The sequence below is a fragment of the Sinohyriopsis cumingii genome, chromosome 17 (genome assembly GCF_028554795.1).
Source record: "Sinohyriopsis cumingii isolate HCF-2022 chromosome 17, ASM2855479v2, whole genome shotgun sequence".
NCBI lineage: Eukaryota > Metazoa > Mollusca > Bivalvia > Unionida > Unionidae > Sinohyriopsis > Sinohyriopsis cumingii.
This window is the reverse complement of record NC_142977.1, coordinates 21058383-21086161: the sequence shown is the minus strand read 5'-3', so window position 1 is coordinate 21086161 and position 27779 is coordinate 21058383. Positions and strand designations below refer to the sequence as shown.

Here is a 27779-nt window from a genome sequence, read left to right as displayed (position 1 = left end):
ATCGTACTCGTTTGGGCGACTTAATAGTGAAGGGAATGGCATTTGCGATTCATGCGATCACTCTGCTAGAATATATCTGAATTACCTCAATAACACCGTTTAAACAACATTTTGTTCAACCCAGCAGATTCAACCATAATGACCATCCGGAAGTAATTTAATTTATGTGTGCAATGGAACCTATCCTGATATTTTAGCAAGCACCTAGGCTCACTTGTGTTACAATCTACTCAATCTATTGGCCCCGATTTTATGTTATCTTTCCTTTGATTCATACTAAGGAAAACCAAATCCACCACCATACCTTAACGAAATAATCATGCTAAATTATATATCCTTGTTGATATTGTAGCACATTTGCATTGTATCAATTTCATTGGTGTTCGTAGCTCGATTTCAATCTCAATCTCGTAATGATGGAAAGAAGTGCTGATGCTTACCATTTCTAAATGTGGTAATTATGTCTATTTGTTATTTATTGTGAATGTGTGAAAAGGCACGTATACAGCCTGTGAGCGTGCTTTTCGTGTACATAACTATTATTAGCAAATTCTTGTTCGTATTGGGTCCAGGAATATGTGTCCTGACAAATATTGCTGATGATGACAGAAACATGCTTTACTTATGATCCATTTAATTACTTTTGTTACATGGACCCTAATATTTTTAAGGAGAAAATATAATTTATTGTGCGTAGGAGAGGATTGCAATAATTACATTTATACAAGTGTGTATGATAACAACTGTATTATAGGAGATTAAAACCATAGACCAGTGGTTTACTTTGCTTTTATCTATTCATTCCCAAGTATGGTCTTTCTTTCCTATTTTCCTATGGATTTGCTGAGGCGAATTGTTTTATTTGTCAGCTTATATCATTGACGTACGATTAATTGATATTGATCAGCAAGAAAAGAAGAGCTAGGTTTAATAAATGAAAATGATACAAACGGAACAATCAGAAGGAAAACAACATTAGTAATGTTTAATACACATGATTACTTGCTCATGTGTACTCATGTGAAAAGTAAATGCGCACATCAAACAGGGCATAAGCAGAACGGTAGAAACAGTCAGGGGGCCCCGAGTGGCCGAATGGTCTAAAGCGATCTCCGTTACGGATCACTGCCATCTCACCTCTGTCTGCGTGGTTACAAGTCTCGGATTTGGCCAATGTGGATATATGAGAAAGCTTGCCAGTAGCTTCTCGTGGGTCGGTGGTTCTTTCCGTGGTATTCCCGGGTTCTTCCTCCACCATTAATACTGGCCGCCACGTATAGCATATCGTGTGCTGAAAATGGCGTTAAAACCTATAACAACAACAACAAGAAACAGTCAGCCTGGCCTTGCTCTCCAGAATGATGTGTTGGATGCATAATCTTATTAAACACCTGATAGTTAATGAAATAATTCACAGTAAAAATATGTATGTACGTATGGTATGCATGTATGTATGTATGTACGGTATGCATGTATGCATGTATGTATGTATGTATGTATGTATGTGTGAGAGAGAGAGACAGACAGACAGACAGACAGAGACAGAGAGAGTATGTCTCAAACAAGTTCTGATGCCATGTTTCCACTTTGTAATTAGATGCACAGAAAACTGTATGCAAGTGAGTGAATGTAATGTTTGAACTCCTAATGTTTGCATTAAGACAATCTAACTGGCATTATCTGTATGTTGTTCTCTTGCCACCTAACCCGAGGTCCCTTAAGTATCTTTGAAACGAACGACATCTAAAGGATGCAAATATCGTTTAATATTCATATTTTCATGGATATAACAATTATTGTTTCACATTTAGTATGCATATATTCATGGACATGTCACTAATCGTTATCGATTTAGAATACATACTTCCAATGGGCATCATGATCTTTTATATTTCCAGAATTATTGCACTACTTTATTTCCTTTCTCTTTTGTTTAAATTCGAATGTGTGAAGGGAAACTTTTTAAGAACATATATTCAGCACAGTTTCGCACAAACAACCAAGCTCACCATGCACGCTATTATGCAACTGTATATGGTAATGTCTGATTGTACATGCTCTATTAACACGTATACAAAATGTAGATATTCTGAAAATTTTGGTCGTTGATATTTATTCGTTGAGGATATATATATAACTTGATAATGTATGTTTCCCAATTTTAATTGTAGAATTTGATTTTACAGGGGCAGATGTGTTTCACGTACATTTATCATTTTTGTCAGTGTTTGTAAACGTTGTCAGGAGGTCCTAAAACTATTATATGATGACGTTTATTCATGCAGCAATTTCACTGAATCATGTTGCTACACATAATTTACCAATCTTTGTCATAAAACATTGGCATACCGTTAATGTAACGATGAAGTGTTAGCTAGGATGAGTGTTCCAGTACGTTTCTGTGTAGCATATTATAATCAGCTCAGGAGATTATTTAGATCTTGCTACAAATACATTCAAGTAAATAGCATAAATACGATTTAATTAGTACTATTCAAGTCCAATCCAGTGAGCGGGATAATAGTCTTCCCGGCTCATGCGTTTGTCCAGCTGCCTACCAGGCTTAGGAAAACCTTTAAAGAACACCACATCTCCACCTGCGAGCCATCCACCCCACCAGTCAAATGTTCCTGACGTAATAATCACATGGTCACAAACGGATAAAACCGCCATATCAGTTCCAGGATTATTAAAACTTATAAATGCAGTACAGTTATCTTCCTGCAGATTTCCTTTGCACCAAGGAATATCATCACTCACAACTATAAAGAGAGCACCAGGCTATTTTTGTTTCAAATAGTTCATGGACTTTTTTATGTAAGATATCGGTGCTACACTGTAAACAAATGCATCAGCACTATTTGTCGCCATGTCTCCTCGACGTATGTGAATACCAACAACAGTTCTATTTCCAGATCTAAAACTGTTTACTATCTGACGGGCTGGTTCATATAAATTTGGTCTAAAATTAAATGAACCACGAATAAGAACTTCGTATTTATAAAAATATTTCCAAGACTGATAATACCCTGCTAGCGACCAATTCTTTGAAGTATCGAGACTTTCAAGAGTTCGGTCGTATTTGCCGTATGCTATCTCTGCAGCAATTTTCACATTTATCAAACTCATCGTCCTAATCATTGGAATCAAAAAGTATTGGTTAATCTTGTGATTAGAAGGAAGAAAAGCAGTGTAATTTAGTCGCTTGGCACAACTCAGCAATGTTGCAACTTGAAACATATTGTTACCAAGGCGACCGTTTCCTGAAATCGTCATGAAATGAGTTTCTTTAAACCTCTCTAGGTTTTGATTTACAATCACCTTTGTATCAACCGAAAATTCATAAGTACTAACCTTTGAAATTTCTGGTAATAGAGTAATTTCTACATCCCTTAAATATTTCGAATTTATTCTAGTTTGGCCAGTTGCATATAGGCGATTGATCTGCATTGACACAAGGCTAGATGTATTGTCTGTAAAATAACTAATATTATCCCGTGTCTATCGGTTTCTGTACAGCACAATAGGTAATTTTAGCAATTGTAGCACATTTGACGCAGTGATATCGGTGTATGTAACAGCATATAGCATGACTATTCTGAATGAAATACTCATCAGCACTGCGAACCATCGACGCAGTTGTACCTTCAAGCAAGTCTTCTTCCAAAGATGCGAATACTGTCTCTTGCATATCACGTCCATGTCGGCTCTGAAAGAAAACAAGGAACTACATCGGATTAATTTTTTACAGGGACAACTTCAAGTAAATAAACATAACCAAACTTACACCAATAATACAAAAGATTTAGCAATATGTTGGACGAAGGAATCTTGAATAATATCAAGGTAAATAGAGAATTTCACCCAATAACATCATGTGACGGTGAAAGAGAACGTCACATTGTCGGTTAATGCTTGCTCTTACAATTTGGTATATGTGGAAAGTTTTACAGCCTCAGCCGAAACAAAATTTATCGATATGGCTTAGATTTGCAATCATAGCGGGTACATGATACGAAAACTATACAGTTGAAAGATACAACAAAGTATTATTTGAAAAATAAATGACTTCCAAAAGTATTATTATTATTATTATTATTATTATTATTATTATTATTATTATTATTATTATCTTCAGGTATTGGCAGCGATCTCTAATTTCGATATAGTAGATTCCTTGTAAATGTCTTCGTGCAAGTCCTATGTAGTACTGTTTGCAAGATTGGTTAGAATACAAAAAGATATTTAGTGCATCAACGGGAAGTATAACGGAGACGATTAGTAAGCAAAATGGTATTTTGATCCAGGCTGGTGGATAGTGGTAAAACAAGAGCTATTTCAAATAAGTTGGGACCTAGTTTTATTTGACCCTTAAAAATGAAATTGCTTTCTTGGGCTGCTCATCTGTATTATCAGCAATCTATATGGCTTTAATATATGAGCAAGCGAGTTTGAAGACATATATCGTATGTCCCCCATACATTTTTGGGGGTGTTAAAACGTGTATAAAATATTTTGCACTTTTGTTAAATTAGCGCCTTTTTTAAAACTATAAAACTTTAGTGTTTGTTATAGTGGCAGCTGAATAATTAGTTTACATATTATCAAGATTAAAAACGTAATCTAGGTGCTTCTATCAATATCAATTACCATGTATAGTTTTCCTGTACACATGACAAAAACAGGCCCACATACATAGTTTAATTACAAGAATGGGTAAATAAAACTTGACATAGATAATATGATACTTTTACTTTCATTTGTTCAACGTTGAACCGATCAATTTTTGGTTTGTATGCCCTGCAGCTATAACTCAAACCCATGCAATTGAGGAACTGGGAATCATTCGTTTGATCAAAATACTCAGCTAAAGTTATCATTCTAATTATTATTATTATTATTATTATTATTATTATTATTATTATCATTAGTATTATTATCATTATTATTATCATTATTATTTTCATTATTATTATTATCATCATTATTATTATTATTATTATCATTATTATCATTATTATTATTATCATTATTATTATTATCATTATCATTATCATTATTATTATTAGTAGTAGTAGTAGTAGTAGTATCATTATTATGATTATTATCTTCAGGTATTGGCAGCTAATTCGATATAGTAGATTCATTGTTTGTGTCTTGGTGCAAGTCCTATGTAGTTACTGTTTACAAGATTTGTTAGAATACAAAAAGATTTAGTGCATCAACATGAATTATAACGGAGACGATTAGCAAGCAAAATGGTATTTTGATCCAGGCTGGTGGATAGTGGTAAAACAAAAGCTATTTCAAATAAGTTGGGATCGAGTTTATTTGACCCTTAAAAATGAAATTGCAATATTGGGAAGCTCATCTGCATTATCAGATGACAATATAATACTTTTACTTAAATTTACTCAACGTTGAACCGATCAATTATTGGTTTAAATGTCCTGGAGCTAAAACTGAAACCCGTGCAATTGAGGAACTGCGAATCATTCAAATGATCAAAATACTGAGCTTACGTTGGGGAACGTCAATGTCGCAGAATAGAAACCGAGTGGGTTTTTGGACTAAATGAATAAGACAAACACAGTGTGAGAAAGATGGAAATTTATGAATGAATTAATAAAGATAAATATATGATGTAAAAATACAATGATTCTCTCACGCTCTCAACATAAGATTTACTCAAATCACTCTACACAACATTCACACATCGAAAATAAACCAAAAATATTAAATCAATATGAAGTACAGATCCAAGAAACCTCATGGACTGCAATTACCCTTCAAACAGTATTTTACACTATAAGAGAGATTCACATAATCTCGAATATGAATTCTATTAAGATTCAAAATAATCTTATGAACACAACTAAGATTCAAAATAATCTTATGAACATAACGAAGATTCAAAATAATCTTATGGATATAAAAATGCAATGGAACAACAATTGATCCAAACGTATGCTTCTAGACCCCTTGTACAGTCGCACGATTCCTTGGGTTGGCCCACACTCTTATCGGCCACTGGCACCCTTTATGAATCCACCACGAGTACAGTCATACGTTACACGTACAGACAGCATACAGCACCTTTTTCAATTTGCTACGTCTACGTCCGTGGCACAGACATACGTACATACATACATACGTATCGACAGCACGCAGCGTTAAATATTCTGGAAACTCCAGACAGCTCTAAACAACTTTAGACGGTTTCGGACAGCTTCAGACAGCTGTAGTCATATTCAAGTCACATTGACAATCACACTTCACAGCGACAGACACAATCACAGCAACAGTCACAATCAGCTACAAACACATTGAGCTACAATAACAGTCAGCTACAGTAAAACCAAATTGGTCCTAATAATAGTTTCTGTATAATCTCTAGATATGTGATAACGCTTTAACCTCTAACTGACTTGTAATTCGATACTTTAAATCTGCGTTGTAATAAATGCACTATTACGCGATAAGACATTACAAACCGAATAAGCTTCGCATATCAAATGAAAATGTAAATTTAACATTTACCCTATGGCTGGAGAACAATGGAGAGTGTACACTCCTTGACGTGATCCAAAAACGACCAGTGTGGTTTTAGACATTGATCTTATTTAAATCCATAGGAGAGTAAGTACAAGTCAGGGTAGAATACCCGTGCATATCATGCCAGTCACGTTACCTCGTCACAAGTAATCTCTGGCTAGGTACATGTTAATACAGTCGCTTACCTGGAAAAACACATTCACTCTAGATAAAGTTGTACGCATGTACAACGAGAAATAGTCGAATAGTTTGAAGACAAAACTAAGTTATTTCTTTGCCTAATTCTGAGACAGTCAATACAGATATTGGTAACAACGGGATAGTGTATACATGTGCGCAACATTCATCCCTCCACCCCATAGTGAAAAATTCAAAGGATTACCAAGTGTGAGTCTCTATGATGACATACAGACAGACATAAGCATGGGTTAAAGGATAGACAAACCGACATATAGATAGATATTCTACACTTCTAGGAACCTTATGTATTGACACGACCGTAGAACTCAATATGACATGACGTTTTCGTCTTTCAAGACATGTCATTTGAATAAATGAAATGAATCAACGAAGAAAAAGAGTAAATAGAAAAAGTATAACCGGGTTTACAGATGGTTCTAAAATAACTTTCATTCATATATACAATTCTCAGTGGAATCAATAGATTACCAAGAGTATATCTCCATCTTGTCGTATAACTCTTTGACATCTTATAATTTTACCAGTTTAATATCAGGAAACGAAATAAGTACCTTTTTCCTTCCATGTAATTATGGCCAGTTCTAGCCATGTCACTTTACAAACTTTTTAATTTAGAGTACCTTTCCCGGATACAAATATCATGGTGTGACGGTGGAGGTGGCTTGTTCTCACTCTATTGTAATTATTTTCGTATTCTGATACTTTGTATTAACAATGCAGTATCATTGTGGAGGTTTCGACTGAATCTATCGTCATTATGTTCCTACTGGGATACTTTAGATGAAATAAGACTGTATCTGACTGAATGATGCATTTGTCCACTATAATGTCATTACTTTCAGAGGTTTTGAATATTTGGGATATTTGGGATTAAAGTGACAGTGTCAAGTTTCAGGATGCTTGGATGTCATTACTTTATATTGGAATAGTTTAAATAAAATAGCTTTCAGTTCGTCATGAGCTAGAATATGGTATGCGATCTGACTTATACGCAAATTCATCTTTTCCTCTAATTTTCCTGTCCTTCAACGCCTCTACGGATAAGATCTGGATTCACATATTGATCAGGGTGCTCCTTATTGCATCGACTAGATCATAGTTGTCAGTGTTTAGCTGAAGTACTTCGTCTAATGTATCTCTGTCACCTTTCTATCAATTGAGATGTTGTGTTTGACTTTGCATGCTTCTAAGTGTGTTTGCTATTTGGTGGTTTCCAGGATAATCTTTATAAAACTGTCATTTTATATTTAAAACAAGAGTTGTGCCAACTCTTTCACTACATATATTCTTGCAACAGTAAGTGTTACATGAAAGGATATCGGATGGGTGTTGTTTATGACAATGGTTTGTCTTCCCATAGAAACATTCATTTTGAACTCCACTTCTTGGGAATAAATCATAGATGTTTTTTGTTCAATGGGGCCGAATTTCTTATCCATACATAGCTTGTCAGTTACATGTATGTTAAACACAGCCTTATCTCCAGATATGAAATTGCCTAGTAATTAATGAATATCCTCGATGGGCATAGACGTCAGTTTTCTGACTGAGTCTGATGATTAATGTACAGCATGGACAGGAACATTAACAAAGCATCACCCTGCTCCCAGAATAAGAGCAAACTCATTAGACGAAGACTTCTGAGAAAAAGGCAAACCAGTTGGTAATAATTAATATTCAGAAACCCATATGTCGCTTACAAATTTAAAAGGGATAGGATATGCCGAATCATCCATGAGTCATATAGAACTGTTCGACAAGAATGGTTTATAAGTTTATATAATAAAATCAGAATGGGGTTTAATTGCCCCACAACTGTAATGTTTTCAATACATGACCATGATCCTGACTTCCCTGAAATAAAAGAATTTGGAATGGTCTGTTTTTATTCTGTTGCTTATTTTTCCATTTGTAACGATCAGAAATAGCGTTCCCTTACTTCGTGCAATAGGTGTACGTAGGGAGAGATAGGTATTTCTGATTAATAGTATCCGAAACTTCATTTTTACAAGTTGTGCTGGTTTAAGGTTTGGGAATTGAAGTATTAGACTGATATAGTTTCTTTTACCAACAGACTGCTGAGAGTAAGACTTTACTCACAAAACAATATTTATAAGCTAAGGAATAGTCGTCAGCTATACGATCTGTATTTTCTAATGTTTCTACTTCAAGGTAAATTTTATGGTCACAATTCTTGAACTCTTCAACTAAAATAAGTTGTCTGAGAATTTAGTAATCTTGACAATATTCTTGGCTATCTTTGCTCTTTCTCCCTTACAAATTCGACATGGGATTTTCCAGTTTCTTCTTCATAGTTCCTAACCTGCTGGGGATACGCTTCGTGTACTGGTTTATAACTCTTCTGGCTGCATTCCTTAATCAGTTCATGCTGTACTGACAGGGTAGTGTAGATGTTAGGAGCTTTGCCATAAAGACGACATTGTATTAACATATTCATATGCTCGTTTGGCAATTTCAAATTTTCAGCAATTTTGTTTTCAAATTGAGGAAATTGATCGATCTTCTGTTTGGTGGTACTAACTAAACATTTTTGTAACATCAAAACCAGAATTTGTATGTAAAGTTGGTATGTGCGTTTCACTTGCCAGCTCTGATGTGTTTAATCTAAATTCAAGTTCCATTTTTTCCTTCCTCCGGCGCTCTGTATTTATCAATCTTCCTTTTCACATTGAATCTTTATTTGCATTGACATACCATATTTTCTCTCTCTCTCTCTCTCAATCCTTCTCTTTCCTCTTTCCGCAATTGCAAATGTATTTGTTTTCTCTCTTGTTTTTTCAATTGCATTTGTTTCCTTTTTTCTTTCTGCAACTGAGTTTGTAGGGTGTCCTTCTGTAACTGCAATTTTTATTTCTTCATTTGAAGGTCAAGCTTTCTTAACTATAATTATCTTGTATTTAAGATTAAAATCCATAGCGTTTCAGTTAGATCCAGATATAGACATACTAATCAAGTCCAAAGCCCTTTCATCCACAATATTCTTTACCACAGAATAGTGGACCTATATATTTCCTAATTCTTGCACCGTTAAACACAGAAGGATGAGAAAAACATATTGTATCGCAAGCTGGAGTAACACATCTTTTTCCATGAACTCTGATCTTTCCAGAGTAAGACCTAAAATAAAGTTATCCACTTTAGTTGGCATTGCAAACGTTTGTTGACTTCACTTTTGATTTCTAAAATGTTAAAACATACACGGCAAGTCGAAAGTTTAAAAGCAATGTAAAACAAAGACCAGCAACCAATTTTCTGTTACAACTTTTTGATCTTACAATAAGTAATAAAAAATAGTGAGTAGCATGAAGCTTTCTGAAATTCAAGAAAGGATTTGTTCCCCTAAAACAGAAGAAGAAACAAATTGTACAAAAGGAACTTAAGTATTGGGAATTAAATTACAAATATTCATAGAATTACAGACACATGTCCTAATTATAAACGTGCTGAACAAAAGTTAGTCAAATCCAAATTAAATCCAATCCTGAAAGTGCGTATGTGCCTGTAGTGACCCTTATAATGGTGATATGCCAACATTCTTTTGTTGGATCACAATAATACAATTCAGGAATTAAATACTTATTTGAAATTTCACTATAAATTAAAGTTTCTAGTTCTACGAAATGTTATTTTAGATGAGCCTTCTGTATATCCGATGCATAAATAACTTAAATAAATCAAATCCACTCCAAATGAATGTTCAGACACAACGGTAAATATAATGATTCTGCTAAGATCTTCAAGCAGGAATAAATAAGTGTTCCAGTCTCAAGATTATATAGTCCTCTACTTGACCTGAGGTCACAATAAGCATTTTTAAAGCAACAACATCAGCTAATGGAAAATTTCAATCATTAATGTTCCAAATATTAACAATATAAAATCTTAGTTATAATTAGCAGGTCTGTTACTAAAATTATAATAAGGTTATGGAATATGTCAGGTAGGCCAGGTATATTTATAGAGGACTTCCAATAACCTAGACCCTTACCCATATAAATATGTTTAATTCTATTAATACTGGTTATAATATTGTAACCACATGCATAGAATATATTATTATAATATATAACTTAGCTGACTAGAGCGGGAAAGATTAAAAAATTCAGGTCAAGTAGAAAATGAATTTGATTTTGGTCAAGGTTAAGTCCAATATACGCGATTAAGTAACAATAGCATACAACGAAAGACGAACGAAAATAAAAACATAACAAACGATGCAAATTAATAAACATAACATATGGTAGGCCTTTTACACAGTAATCAATAGCAATGTTTATTCTGCATATTGGATAAACAAACAACCCAAACAGCAATATGGAGCCAGTAAACATGTATAAAAGTTATCTTGCGGTAACACACATTTAAATGACAAAGACGACACGAACAATGAAATGTATTGTATGCATCACTTATCATCAGCTGTTATAACCGTTGAGGAAAACAAAGTATCACAATACAAGCCGACTTAATTTTTTTTTAAATCATTTCCCATGTGTTAGGCAATTGCGTTACTTATGATTATGAAAGAATTATACCTCAGTCAAAAGTCCTACACGGGATATATATATATATATATATATATATATATATATATATATATATATATATATATATATATATATATATATATATATATATATATATATATATATATGTGTGTGTGTGTGTGTGTGTGTGTGTGTGCGTGTGTGTGTGTGTGTGTGTGTGTGTGTGAGAGAGAGAGAGAGAGAGAGAGAGAGACTACGAAAATTAAATAATTACTAGGTGAATATGCAGTTGTGTCTACTACGCTCGAATGCATACATCACCAACTTTAATACATCATTTAGTCTGATGTACGCATGGTGGAGATTGTATACGGGTTGGGTCCACTTAGGGTAAACATAGAGCATGAATTAAAACTCTCCAACCTGTATTATAATATTGTTGATATATTGAAATATATGAAAAGTGTGAAAATGTGGGCTAAATAGCTCTATGCAACACGCAGCTAGATATGTCAGCAATAAGCATGATATTGGAGCAGTGCTCTAGAAAGTGGTTTGAACCCTGTTTGCTTCATTTCGTCACCTTTATACAATGCGGAGGAGCGCATCAGAAATTATTACTAACATACACAACCTTCAACAGATATTCGTACAGCTAGAGCAAACATAAATCCTCGATTTTACTTGCAATTGTGAGGGGTTGGCAATGGAAATCATAAATCTCTATACCATAAATGAATTAAAATTGCCTTTCAAGCTCAGTTCAAAAAGAGCAATGTAATTGCTTATTTGTCATCCTCTCCCCACAAAGACGTAAAATGCACATAACACTGAGATAAATTATAGCTATTTTAACAGTACTGGTGCAGTGGAGACAACTTAGAATCCTAGAAAACGAACTAAATAATGATGTAATACTTTAACGTTCAGCTTTATTTGGGTCATACTCACGATCCTTACTGGAAATGCAGACGTTCTGCGAATTCACAGTGGAGAGAGCAACGAATCCTATGTATAGCTCTAGCTAGAAACACGGTTTCTTTCTCCACGTTGAACGGGAGGGAAGGACAAGCAAAGCAATATTAACTCAAAATATGATAGTCTAGAATGATCCAGAGTTTACAAAAAACTACGGACGCCTTTTGAGACAAACGGTTGACAAACGGAACAATGATTCACTTCCGTCTCGAAGTGTAATAAAACTCACTGGCAAAAGTTGTCACCTCTTCCGTTCTCATATTTAATCCTTGCTTATTATCTATGCAGAAAAGATTAACTGCATGAACTCCATTTGATACAATAACTGCAGTTACATTCATATATGAAGTAAGAAGAGGGAGAGCATACAGACGCTCAACAGGGATATTTTGTTCCATTATTATGCTTTAACAAAAATGTTTTATATATGTCTCAATTTACAATGAATTGTCCTTGACATTGAAGAGATAATATCTTAAAACTAGTTTTTCTTATTATACCAAGGACTCTCGTCTTTATCTCTAGTTTTATCGTTCAGCTGGGACTCCAGCTGCAGACAATGCAGTTGCTAAGATTACCCCTGGGTGCATAAAACGCAAACTTTTAATTCAGGTCCTATATATGAACTGAAAGGAATGAGATTTTGTTTTTAAAAATCTATATCTTATCAATTCTCTCATTTTATTTGTGTTAATAGAATGTCCAAATTTTTAAAAATCAACCCTCCAGACCTTGGAATTACTACTGCAAGTGAGCCCTAAGTTGTCTCTTAAAATAAAGAAGCTTTTAATATCACAGTACCATATATGCCAGCTTTTGAATCGAACCTAGCTGCAAACTGAAGATATAAAGATGTATGTGTTTTTGTTTTCTTAGGAGTAATTGGTAGAATAAAGAATCCATAACCTGATCTGACACGGCAGATCATGACCCTGTGGTTTGTAATTCGACTCGACATATAAGTGAGTGATACGGTACCTAAAAGGTGAACTAAATAGCAAAAGACTTTGAGATCACGCATCTATGTCTGCAATAAAATTATTATATTACTTAACCTATATAAGATAGACCACCAATGTTTTCGAGCAATGGCAAAGTATAAAATAGAGGGATGGGACTGACGGAAATTTTGTCTAATTTAATTTTTGGTCGAGATTGCGTGTATGCTAAAATTTCAGAAGACAGTATTCACAAGAAGAAGTTATGAAAAGTATTTACCCTTTATGATTGTGAATACTTTCGAGTAGGTCATTTCAGTTTCATATGCAGATTGAGTTAGATGTTTAAATAAAGGTTTTCAAACAGATTCGAAATAAAGGAGCAGAAACAGAAAATATTTGTGGAACCGTTTTCAACTTTTAGAAGGCTACTAATCGGATTTAACAATAAATATCGAAAATACCATGGAAAAACAAGCGAACCAAGCAATCAGCCAGATTTTCTCCCCGACCATCATGTTTGCACATAACTGATAACCATTTCCCATTCTGGTGTTTGAGGTTAACCCTCATAATAAAGCCTTTTAACACTCAGAAACACTATTATCAGTCGCCAGTATTAATTCTCTTATGTGTTGTGTAATATGGACAGTTCTAGTATTATTTAGATCTTTACCTGCAATCCACCCATTAAGTGCTCTGGCTGCATCTAATGTGATTACAAGAAGCCAAATACTTGATTCGTTGGTACCTGCTATATTATGTTATATCAGCGTCTTATAGTAAATGCCATCGTTTATGAAACCGTCTACACAATGTCTGAAATATTAGCCGCTAAATGGGTTAGTTTGATGGCTACAATATTCACAGTTACAATGAGAAGGAGATATCAGGAGCACACAACTGCCAAATTTCGACTTGGCCTTGATACCAAAACGAAATTTATTTTTCTTTTATCCATAGTTCGAGGCAAGGCAATATATTTCTACGGATGCACAGAATACTTCTTACATAATTTAAATTACAAACTAAGTATCATGAAATATTCAAGTTGATAGGAAACTCTTTATAAAATGTATGTAAACCCTAAAGATATCAGCGTATAACTTGCGCCAAAGGTTTATATGTAAATTCTTCGGATTATTATTTGTTTTGCTATTTTGATCTAAAGAAGGAGATGCAATGGCATGATCGGGCAGCTGATTTTTGAATTGATAAAATTCGTTTGTTCAATGAAAGATAATACATTATCTGCTGACAGTAAGAAATAAACAGGGCACCAGGCATAAAGGAAATGCTGCCAAAATATGATAATACACCTGACATTCCTGAATTCTTCCTTGTGGGTACACATGGAGTATGGTAAAGTTAGTTATGCTATATTGCAGAATATATTAATATTTACGAAAGCAAAATCATGTCCGCTTAAGACTAATTAGTGATGCTTCGACGAAGTCATCTTTCCCTGAAAATAACTGCTTCTATCAGTGTGTACACTTGCTGTAATATACGTTGACAAACAAGAACATCAATACGATTAAAGGGGTTGTCAGGTACAGTGCGAATCGTCAAAGTATATGTTTGCTGGGTATTGAGAGCTTTGCTTTAAATTTCATGTCACTGTTTTATTTATTAATGAAAGAAGCTATAACTACGTTCATTTAGTTAATAATATTTAGTTATGTTGTATAAAACTATGTAAACATTAGATAACTCTAGGAGATATCACGAAAAGGGAGATACGAAGGACAAATATATCAAAGGTCAATCGTCCATTGCAGTGATACTGTAACGATCTGTGACCACTATGTGGCATGGATACACTAAAAAGACTTTAGGCATTTTAGGCAGGATTCACCCCACCCCCACCACCAGTTCTGTACCATTAAAATATAACACTACCGCAACAAAAATGCAACACAAACATGAAAGATTCATACGGGATTATCGATTTTGGTATGCCGTTATAAATAATATTCGGTTGCGTGTAACAAATCTTATATTTAAACTAACACCAATGCAAAACATTAACTATATGACTTAGGAAACTAGGTTAAGTAGGACGCAAATCGTTGCCATGTTGGAATACATAAGGTATTCTGATTGCGCTTCTATTCGGACAACTTCAGATAGTTCAAAAATGTCGTATAGTTTAGCGCCGCAAATAATGGAAAATATTTAGACACCATAATCTTTCCCAGAACTCAATTTTACATTTTTAAGAATTTGTTTTAAAAATTGGCGCCATATAGACATTAATGTGCTGATAATGTTTCATAGCGATCATTAAATCTAATGTGTTTGCAGTTTCTTTCCAATGCAGTCTTGTGTTTTTCGGTAAAGTAAACAATAGCTGTCTCATTAGCTCATTTTCCGCATACAAATGTGTACAATACAGGCTATTAGGATCTACGATATAAACATTAGATCGAATTAATTGGAAAACTTTACTAGTACAAACGACGTGTTTTCCAAATATAGATCAACACGGACGGATGTTAAGACGTTATAACATGTTATATATATATCAATCCAAAATTTTGTATGCAAGATAAATATTTTATATATGAGCTTTCTGAAGATTGACTAGACTCGCTAACTACTTCTAAAACAAGGTTCTGGAATCGTTCCGATAGATCAATTGTTTAGTTTTGCTAGTACAAAAGAGGTGTCTTTTATATATAAAGGTTAGTTACAGGAACAAAAACATACAATATTGAGAATTGTCTGTCGACATTGTGAGCTTGCTGGTTTTATTCTTATGCATGTATGTTACATCTTCGTGACGGACTACTTTTTGTTGCATTAATAGTACACTGTATTTTTGGTCAGTTATGGAAATGCATCCATTCAAATGTACAGTAATATAAAAGACAGACGTGGAGATGTTTTGTTGTGTTTGATTAACCATTCAGAACGACAAGAATAAATATACAAACTTCAAATATGCTCGCTTTGTTTGAAATTGATTCAAAAGTGCATACAAGTCTCGTTTGAAACATTTTCTTTTCCTAATATTGCAGCGTCAGTAAAATAGAAAATGGATTCAATTAAACTATATTTGTACATTCAAAAATATATACTCCCTTCTACTTACATGTACACATTTTATGACTGGATTTGTCAAAAAGAGGCATAAATACGTTTGACCGATAATAAACAGTACCCTATTAGTCCGTGAATGATTAATTTCCTCATGAAAAGGTACGTTTCTTATTTGGTTACTATCAGTGACCATTTCAATGTTATGAACTAATTGCAAACATATCCGAATATTTAAAAATACAAAGTGGAAAAAAGAAAAAGTTAATAGAGACCCAGTACATCGTATCTGTCAATAGTGATTTTCTTTTTCTTTCTGTAAGTTTGTTTTCCTTCTTTTTGCAAACACAATATTATCATATTCATTCATAAAATGAATGCTTCGTATGATAGCCAGTATAATGTCACTCTTGATATCGTTAAGTAGACTGTTCATAAATAAAGAATAAACCAACATAATGTATAACAAGTTATATCATCCAATGTATAGCACGTTATATAAACCAGATTATCAAATTGAACCAACATAATTCCACAAGGCTGCTGACATCTTAATGATATGCGCTGTATCAGCATCGTTAAAGTGTACATGCAAATAATTCAATCCACACATCAGGTATTGATGTGAAACTGAACTAATACAGTAGACATTTTCATAGTGTGTCATCGTTTTGCTTTTGGACGCCGAGATGATCTGATATACATTAGCAATCTTCATTAACATTTGAATCAGTGGCTCACGTGATTCTGGTAAAAACCGATTATGCAAATGTCCAGATTTCGTGTGTGACGATTCATTAAATATCTATCTTGCCTTTATTTATGCATGGTTAAATAATGGCATGCAAAGTAACACTTATTACAAAAGAATAGTGATTTGCGCAGTCAGTCTCTGACTGTCATAGAATAAGGCAAGAAATGACTTGGTTTCGCCATTGGACGATTTGATCATTTCCTGATACATGCGTACAACGTTAACTAGGTTGAATAAATGTTATTCTAGGTAATCAACTAAACTAGCATGTATCTCGTCGGAGATCGCCCGCGGCGAGAGACACACAGAGTACGGTATGCTCGGGTATTGTGCCCTTCTTAATACTCATACTCTTGTAGATTTCAGGCAAATTCTTCTCTAATTGACACACTGGTCTTTTGGATCTTGTCATGGAGTGCACGTTCTCAATTTGTTCTGCATTCATAGGGGTAAGTATTACATTTTTATTTTATTTGATATCTGAAGCACATTTAGTTTTAAATGTCGTAGCGTGAAAAAGTTGTCTTTACCAATACTTGGATCTGAAACGAAGTGAGCTTTTGAATTGTTGCAATTTGCTATTAGAAGTTTAATTTAGTAGCGTGTATCTATAGATGTTATTTCCGTACTGTTATTATGACCAGTTTAGTTGTATTGTACCTGTCTGTGCATGTTTGTGTGTGGGTATATCCGGCTGTTGGTCTGGCCGTCTGAATGTCTGTATGGGGATGGAAGCAGGTGTGGCCATCAAGGCCATGCAAGGACATAACCGCTAATTTGTAAACTTGTGCGCATGGTGGATCTATGAAGGGTGGTGTGGCCAATACAACCTTTGACCAAACCAAGAATTCAGTAAAACTGTGTTATGCTATAATAGACACGTGAACCAAGTCAAAATGTTTCTAGTAATATATATCATGATGCTTTTTCACTGTACCGATACGTCGGTAGTATCAAACAAAAAAATATATTTGGAAATACCCGAATAATAATGTTTAAATTTAATATTAAAAGCATGTTTTCATTCTCATGGCAAAATATTTCCAAACGTTATTCAAATTTTCACAAAATATTTTTGAGTATGACGGATATAATTATATTTATGAACCTTTAATCACATGACCGACACATCCCACATATGCCAATATTTCGGCACAAGGATTTTGTGAAAGATACGCGGGCCAAATGCAAGTTTTGGAAACAATTTGAATTTTTTAAAAAATGAAATTTAATTTTGTTTTTTTTTTAATAACACGTTGATGTGTTAAATACATGTATCAATTTAAAAGATGAAGAATGGTCCTAATTTTTCCAGATAGCAGCATTTCTCTATTGAAATCTTAGATGACCTCTCTAGTCCACTAAATATGTTCTCGTTTGTTGAGTATGTTTTATCTTTACCGGTTCTCTTTGATGACTATCTTCTCTCGGTGTATGTCTCCAATTCAAAGCATCACTGCCAATTATATAAATAAAGTATCTCCAAACTGTAGGCTTTATGGTCACTATTTCCTATTTATTTATAAACAAGCTCACCAAAATCAGCAATATGTCTTCGACAGGGTGCTAGATATAACATATGGTTAATCATATCCACTTCAGTTACAAGGCTTAGATGACAACTTGTTCTACAATTAACATACTATAACAAATTCATGTACTATGACCATTTCATTGGGGTGTTTCATGTCTCAAGATAATTAATGTTTGTACTGATATGATGAATATAGTACGGTGTTATCTTGCTAAACAGAAGGTTTTTATTGCCACACTGGATGACTGAGTGACACCATTTGCAATTCTGACCAATCATAGTATCAGATAAAGGCATGTGCCAAGTTTCATGGCAAAACCTTCCAATGGTTTAGGAAAAGTTGCGATAACAAATATGTGACAACGTACCAATGGATGCCAGATGATAGAAATAAACTGACCATCCATAAGCTGTTCCAGTCTGTGACCATCAAAAGAAAAAGCATCACTTGCAACGACTTGAAATCCATTTGTCCAATAACTCAGCATTATTTGCTTTTATTTTTACATTACTCACACTTCAGTAAAATTAAATGGATAGTCCCTTATGCTTGTTATATTCTTCATGAGACTGAACTCTTATTTAGATTCTGCTGGCAATTGGATCACAACCAATTCGATACAAGATCATTAAATTAATATGCAGGATCATATTCAATATCTAAATTTTCCAGGGTCTTGATGTCATAATCATGCATTCCACGGTATTGTCAATTCTAATTAGAAGCTTAATTTCCACAGTGATCATAAGCTCAACCAATCAGATGTAGAGTACTTAATTATTGTTGATGTTTCTAATTCATTATCAATATTATACAAGATCGTGACGATACAAATCCATATTTCAAGTTTATTCGAAATCATATCAGAAATATATCTTCCAGGTGATAGAAAGATCACCCATTCAATGCCAGATGACCAAATCAGTATTAAAAAATCTGACCTATTAATAAACTTGTCCGATATTTTAGTTATATTATAACATATTCCACGTTTGATCAGAGAGTTGGAAAATGCGGCCTCCAGAGTGATAACAAGCTCAGCTAACCAAACGTATATTCACTTCGTTATTATGCACCTATCTTGCTCTGTGTCAAACTCAAGCAAGACTATAATGATGTAAGCATATATTCCAAGCTGGACCAAATTCAGATGATAATTGTTTGCCGAATGATAACAAGGGTTGCCAAGTTTTCTCTCTCTCTCTCTCTCTCTCTCTCTCTCTCTCTCTCTCTCTCTCTCCAATTATATAAACATATATCCCAAGTCTGATTCGAAGTTGATCAGAAAAAATGAAATTCACTGTAGTTCTAAGCAGCTGATGATGGATGGACGTACCACAACACAAAAGGTGTATCTGAAACTCATTTATCTTTATGGATCAGTGTGCTAACATTGAAAGTGTACAGAATCAGAGCATTTAAGTTTGCAAATTGAACAGCAGTCTAAATTAAAAGAAAATATATTTTCAAATCTATTCATGAAATGCATTAACAATTACTTACGTATCTCTTATCATTCATCATTCTGCATTTTTTATTTCCCATCCCACATTCCGTTAAAATTACCAAGTCACATGCACAGCAGGACATGTAGCCATCTGAACAAGTTTGTAGACCTAAAATAATACTATCACCAATCATAAAATCATAAAATCATATCAAGGAGACACAATACAATTTACTCTCTAAAAAACACCATGAGAAACATACCATCATACAAAATGAAACTTGGGTGCGTATTCTATCGACATCATCAAAAATTGAATACAGTAACACAAAATTCCCACAATGCTTATGTTCCTAGGCGTGACATCGAAATCTCATTCATCATTGTGTATTTTATTTTCATTCTGTTTTAATTGTACAGGTCAATATTTTTCATTTCCGAGTCTGTAAAATTGTTTAAATTTTTGGGAAATAGGACATTTAGAGAATCAAATTTTTTAATAAAAATACAAGATAACAATCATTCCAATCAACTTGGAAGAAACTGATTGAAGTCGAAAACCATCTTGCAAAAGCAGATCACTCAGGATGAGTTTGACAATGCATAGTTTTCTCTACCATTCTGAGTATCCGACCTGTAGTTATAGCTGTTCCCGTTCTTGTGAATTTTAAAGAATTTTTTTTAAACACCAATTTGAATTGAAATTCATTCATAAACAGTCAATATTATGTCTATAAAGATACCAATATCCTCCCTTTTTAAATGTATGATAAATTATTGAGGCATTGGTGGTCCTCACACCTTGGCCAAAGCAGAAGGAACGAAAGGTAATATCATTTTGGATATGATTATTATAGGGTTAGGTAAAATACAAAGTTCGTTGAAATTCTGACAAAGTGTATAAAGAGATGATTTCAGTAGTAGACAGACAGATTGACAGATGAAATTTCAAATTCTAAATTGTTGTAGAATGGATCGCATGATTCAGATTAATAGAATATGACCTCTTGCCTCTGACAGAATAACAGAATTAGACATTGTGCTATTTTCACTAAGAATAAATACATTTCATGAATTTTGTTTTTACTTTTATCTAGTATAATTAACTCAGCCATACTTTTATTACATAGCGATCAGGATACAAAAGCAATACTCTATTGTTCTACACTTGAAGATATTATATTCAGGAGGCCTGAAAAAGCAGTCATTCAATTTTGTTATGAAAGTAGCTGTCCCGTCCAATTCAAATTAATGATCTGCTGCAGAATGTGGAGTATATTCATTTTGGAAAATATTTCTTTCTGATGTATATGTACCTGAAATGCATATGAGAAGTCACACCTGATTGGCTTAAACATCAAAGTAACAATACAAAACAGTCTTCTTTCAGTGCAGACTTTTGTTAAAAACGTTTCAGTTGGCTGAAGTATCACTCTCAAACTGTAGTTGAATTGACTTGTTATATATTTATTTATGTACATACTAGCTGGGTTCCTGTACTGTCGTGCATATGTACAAGTCCATGCTAGGTTAAGCTATGATGCATTCGGACATTTCATATGGTCCTACATAACATAATAATTAGTGGAAGTGTTTTAACTTGAATGGCAAGGCATTATGAAGGCAGGACTTCAATTGCATATACATGAATCTCTAATATACATGCAGTCAAAAACCTGCATAAGTATTATCTTCTCCAACCGAGAAATGCAGATGAATTTTAGAAAATGTCTTTGACGACCAGTGCATGAAACCCAAGTCACTATAACCTAATTTATAGACAACTAAGTATCGCATACCTGATAAACTATTATAATGTTTGTGCCCTAAAGGATTACATAAAGTATATATCCTGTCTCACCCCTTAAATTTGTTAATAATGTTTTTTGTTTTCCAAGCCAAACAAATGATTTAACATAGGTGAGCATTCATACTTTTTTAAACTAACTTTTATTTGATACTAAATTCTGAAGTTACTAATTATCAACCTAACTCTTGAAATCTACAATGTTGAAGTGACCTAAAAGGTTTCATGTTGTACCTTCGCGTTTATTTATTATCCAAGTTTTGGTGAAGCTTTAAAATGTAGAGCAGTCAAATCTTTCATTATATGACGTATTACTGGTGTTGTTAGACATGGATCAAAATTATCTATAAAAAGATGACTTATGGTTGGGATAATTGCAATATAGCGAGCAGCTCTTAACATTTTTTAATTTTTCATCCATGAGCCAGTTCACTTTTACTCGATTGAGTTTTAAATGAGTCTTAGTTGATACCTATTCAGTTGTACGTATTCATTTGATTCTTGCACAGCAAGTTCTTACTTAGCTGATTCTTGCTCAGTTCATGTGGTACTTACCCAACTAATTTTTATTCAGTTGACAAGTAGTTGAATCTTACACAACTAACTCTTACTCAGTTGATTTTACTCGACTGATTCCTAATCCAGATGATACTCAGTTGATATTAAAACAGTCGAGTCATGCTCAATTAATTCACACCAGACTAATTATTTTTCATTTGATTCTTACACAGATGATATTTAGTTGAATCATACTCAGTAGATACTTAGTTGACTCGTACTTAGTTGATACTTATTCAGTTGGTACTTACTCAGTTGTACTTATTCGTTTGATTCTTACTCAGCTAGTTCTTACTTAGTTGATTCTTACTCAGCTGATAGTTGATTCTTACTAAGATTATATTTAGTTGATTCTTACTCAGCTGATGCTTTTGCATATGGTTCTTACCCAACTAATTTTTATTCAGTTGATAATCAGTTAAATCTTACACAAGTAACTCTTACTCAGTTGATGCTACTCGGCTGATTCCTAATCCAGATGATACTCAGTTGATATTTAAACAGTCGAGTCATACTCAACTGGTTTATACCCGGCTAATTCTTTTTCAGTTGATTCTTACACAGATGATATTTAGTTGAATCATACTCAGTAGATACTTAGTTGACTCGTACTTAGTTGATACTTATTCAGTTGGTACTTACTCAGTTGATTCTTTCAAAACTAATTCATGTTCAGTTGATACTAACATAGTTGATACATACTCAGTTGATTCTTACTCAAGTAATTATTACTTAGTAGACTCATACTCTGTTATGTTACTTGGCTAATTCTAACGCAGTTGACTTTTAGTTGATAATACTTGGCAGATTCTTACTCAGCTGAATCTTACTCCGTTGATATTTACTCATTATTCAGAAGATGCAAACATCCTTCATAGCAAATGTGCACTGAATTCTATCCTAATTATGTAGATATCATAGGGGAAGCTTTAACTTCTCCGAAACCCACACCCATATGTGAATACATGTCTGTAGGGAGGGTTGGAAATTACTTCAGCATTACAAGTAGTGCTGCTGTGGTACATACTACTGAGAGAGAGAGAGAGAAAGAGAGATATGGTCCTTACAAAATATGTTAACCTACATAATTAAAGTATTGCATATCAGAGACTGGTGAAATAAATGCAAGAATATAAATTTTCAATAAACCACTTTGCGGTTCCACGATAGATACGCCTGTTGTCAAACTCAAAAACATAAAAAAGAAAAAAGGCCGACATACTATGACCAATGCAATATACAAAAAGCAATAAAAATGGAATGTCGTCTTATCGAATGTATACATTTGCTCTAGGTCAACAACGTCGTCTTATCAAGTGTCTCCAATATAGTCTACTTTGAAATTATTGCATTCAGATACAATAGAAGTAATTGTAACTTACACACTGTCAAGCAGATCTTAATTGCGCTGGTTGAGACGTCCTGTTAGACTTGGCGGCAGAAATTAGAAATGTTCCTTCTTTCAAGCTTTCGTGTCCGTAATGCTGACCTAACTCACTGAAGTGTACTCTTCACTATCGCATTATTATTGATCGTAAACCACCTGAGCTTACACAGCAAGAGATTGCTCCGCCTACCGAATCACGTGACATGTCCTTGTAACACCCGACACACATTCAGTATTTGGCAAAGAAATATGTTTCAGTTTCAGTGTTATGTTTATCAAAAATAAAAAACGAATTCGATTTTTACTCGTAAAACTTGAATATTAGCAGGTTGCATAAGTTATACTACAGTCTGTACTATTCAGTAAATCATTATAATCAATTTTAAGAAAGCTTAAAAGATATTCATGTAAAAGGTAAGTCACTTATAAAGATCCTAATGTATTTAGTATTTAGTCTTATCTCTAGCAAATTTAGCTGAATTTCGTGTATGGTGCCTTAGAGGTAAATTAATTAGTAATACGGGAAACAATCTGAAATATGTACATATTAGAAGTATACTCTTGCACTTAATATTGAAGATATGATTGTGTGATGGAATTATGATTAATTACGAATGCTGGTGTAAACATATAGATGCATTATTATCAATTCGGTATATATATATATATAATCTGAATCCATTATGCTAGTATTTCTTTATTTTTAATTACAATGTTTATCCCCCAATCCCTGTTCAGCTCGATTACTGAGAGCAATAAGTCACTCAAGTGTATGAAAGATCGAGACCATGAAGCATAATTATGGAAACAAATCAATATTAAAGAGCATATTTTCAAACTTCAAAATAATTCTCTCTGGGATTCAGCGTTTCTTGTAGAAGAAAATGTATACACAACAAAGCCCAAAGTTAAGCGGTTCTCTTCCCATATTCCAGACACGTTCATCTGTATATATTGTCTTGAAGTTCTATTTTTTCCTTTTAATTATCGGCTGGACATGCTTTTCTACATATATGTGTGTATGCGTGTGTGTGTGTGTGTGTGTGTGTGTGTGTTCTGAAAACAGGTTATGTTCTAAGAACCAGTTCATTCTCATAAGTGAAATAATGAGTATTCTTGATGAAAATTGGTAGGGTACAAGTAAGGAAAGACAGACAGGCATGACGCTAGGCAACGATTGTTATTCTGTACAAATATATAGATATTATAAAATGACCTTAACAGATCCAACACCACCATATATGTATATGTGTGCTCGCAGGGAAAGTTGTAGGTCTATTGATGTTTATGAGAGAGAGAGAGAGACAGACAGACAGAGAGAGAGACAGAGACAGAGAGAGTGCATACGCACCTACGCTTGATTATATTGAGAAAACAATAACACCCACCTCCTCTACTACCAACTGTGTTATTTGGGATTAGGAAACTGTTATCTTTAGCTTGACCCATATAACTGATATAATAAATTCCCGTGTGTGTTTGTGTGTGTGTGTGTGTGTGTGAGAGAGAGAGAAATAGAGAGAGAGAGAAAAAGAAAGAAAGAGAAATAGAGAGAGAGAGAGAATACCTTAAGACAACTATCTTGATGTGGTTTTAACCAAATTGTTCAACCCAAAAATTAAAAGTGTGAATATCAAGGACTTCTAGTCTACATGCGGAAAATTAAATTTTGTAAAGAAACAATAGAACAGTTCCTGAGTCGTGACACAGGGGCACGTTACAAAGAAAATTAGGAGTATCCGTCAATGAATCAATGGCATGGGGAGGGTAACAACATAACACCAAGGAAGATACAAGTCCGCACCCTTTGGTAGGTCCAACTCTGCTAATTTGTCTTAATTTCATATGTTCGTTTCCAACTTAAGTCAGCCTTAATAACAAAATAGTTTAATTTTCAAACAGCTCGACACACTTCGTTCAGTTCGTGAGAGATTGAAGAAAATTGATCAATAGTTCGCCAGTTCTGACAACTGTACAAGTACGGGAAGGAAGCGCCATTTGCGTTCAGATACCCGTAGATTTGACTTAAAGGTAAGATCCAAACAACCTCTCATATCAACCTCTTTCGTTCACTGGTGTACAGGCGTCAAACGTTGGCAAAGTTGGCGCGTCTCCATTCCCCCTGCACTCGATTTATTGACGGATACTCCTAATTTTCTTTGTAATGTGTCCCTGTGTTTCAGTGTGCAGTAATAAAAGGACGGTCGTCATATCGAAATAAATACTTGTAACAGAGCATGTCGTATTCTCCAAGACACTCGAAACTGCTTTATATGTGTTCAGACTTCCACACTATTAAGCAAATCGTATTAAACTACGGCGGTTTATACGACTGCAGACATCTGAAATGTCCCTTCCTTCAATGAGGCCTGGCCTTAGGCCGATTTGACTGATTTGGCCCAAGTGGGTCCCGCGTTAACAGGGTTCCCATGCGTTAGTAATTTTTAAAAATATATCTATAGAGCGAAAGTAAACTTGTTTAAAAATTTGTTTCTAAATTCCGTGCTCACAAGGGGCCCTATACGTAACACGTGGGGGGAAGGGAGCGGCCATCTGCCGCCAAAATCCAAATAAAGCAGCATGTCTGCTAAGGTCGTTCCTGCCTTCAGTCTTCCGTTTTGGTTCCTGAAATTCGGCAGACCCTGGAATACAATTCATTCAATGTACAACACCAAAATTATATTTCAAGGGTGTGTTATCTGAAACTGATGAGACTTTTCATTCTATGAGACAAGTTTTAATGTTCGTACTTAATAAGAGGACAGACATTTTTGATGTTGTACGAGCTTTAATGTTGATCTCCTTTTGCTTCTATTTTCGCATCAGAATGATCAGTCACTTTGAGTGTTCATTAGAATATTTATATGGATATCTTCTGTTTAACAAAAGTTTTAAGTGTGTGATATGAATGCATCTCACATACAATTGTAGACTGTTGGGCGAATAAAGTTAAGAATATGCTGTTTTCATACGGAATATATCAAACTGTATAAGGTCAATTTAAAGTGGGGCCCCTAGAGGCCTAGTGGTCTAAAGCGCTCTCCGTTCCGAATCACTGCCGTCTCACATCTGTCTGCGTGGGTTAGAGTCTCGGATTCGGTCAATGTGGGTATGTGAGAAAGCTTGCCAGTAGCTTCTCGAGGGTCGGTGGTTCTTTCTAGGGACTTCCCGGGTTCTTCTTCCACCATTAATACTGGCCACCATGTATAGCCTATCATATACTGCAAAATGGCGTTAAACCCTACAACAACATCAATTTAAAGTGATTCTGAACCAAAATATATATAGACTAAAAATTGATTGTATATGAGGATATACATACCCATGCACCAGATAAAAGGAGATAGACATGCATACAGACAGACTGGCAGATAGGTGAGAGCCACACATGTTCTATACATGCATAGTGTGTCTAACATCGATATTTCTCCAAATCGTATACTCTAAAATTTCCAACCGTTCAAGGAAATAAAATAAAAATAATCATCAAGGTGTGTTCAAGCTTGGTTGACATTTGAGCATGTATTTCCTCAAAAATATAAAGAACATGAATAGAAAAGCAACAGCCTAAACCAATAATAAAAGAACATTAAGAAGTTATAATTTTTTCTCGTCTCGTTTCTCGTTGTCGTTCAACCTCCATTAGCTGCTATGATTGAAGCTGTAAAAAATGAACATATCTTCATTATTCTTTAAGCGAGATAAATTGCAAGAACTTTTCTCGCAGCGATACACTTTCGCAAAATCAAATAATACAAACTAGAGCATAAGGTATTAATGGAAAGATAATGAAGTTCTGAAATGGGCAGAGAATATGTATTTGAAAGCTGGGAGCAGCGCAAGTTAGAGAAACAAAAAGATATAAAAACAATTGATAAATATTGATAGAATTTCTTTTGATGATAGTGAGATATCGATCCTGCTTGCATAATGTGAGCGGTCTGTCACATTTTCTTGATCTACATCTGCCATCTTAATTGATTGAACTATTGACTGAGTTGTACCGACATGACCTCTGGTGTTTTCAAGAGAAGATACTAACCTTGAAACCCCCTACAGGGACAATCAT

The 27779-nt window shown here is 34.2% G+C and overlaps 1 long non-coding RNA gene across 1 annotated transcript; it reads right to left on the bottom strand.

Moving 5' to 3' along the window:
* Positions 1-2679: 2679 nt before the first annotated feature.
* LOC149777897 (uncharacterized) lies at positions 2680-23823 on the bottom strand. Its single transcript, XR_016415321.1, has 3 exons — positions 23706-23823; positions 20015-20127; positions 2680-3709 (listed from the first exon to the last, which is right to left on the bottom strand). It is a non-coding gene; the product is annotated as an uncharacterized LOC149777897 (long non-coding RNA).
* Positions 23824-27779: the final 3956 nt, after the last annotated feature.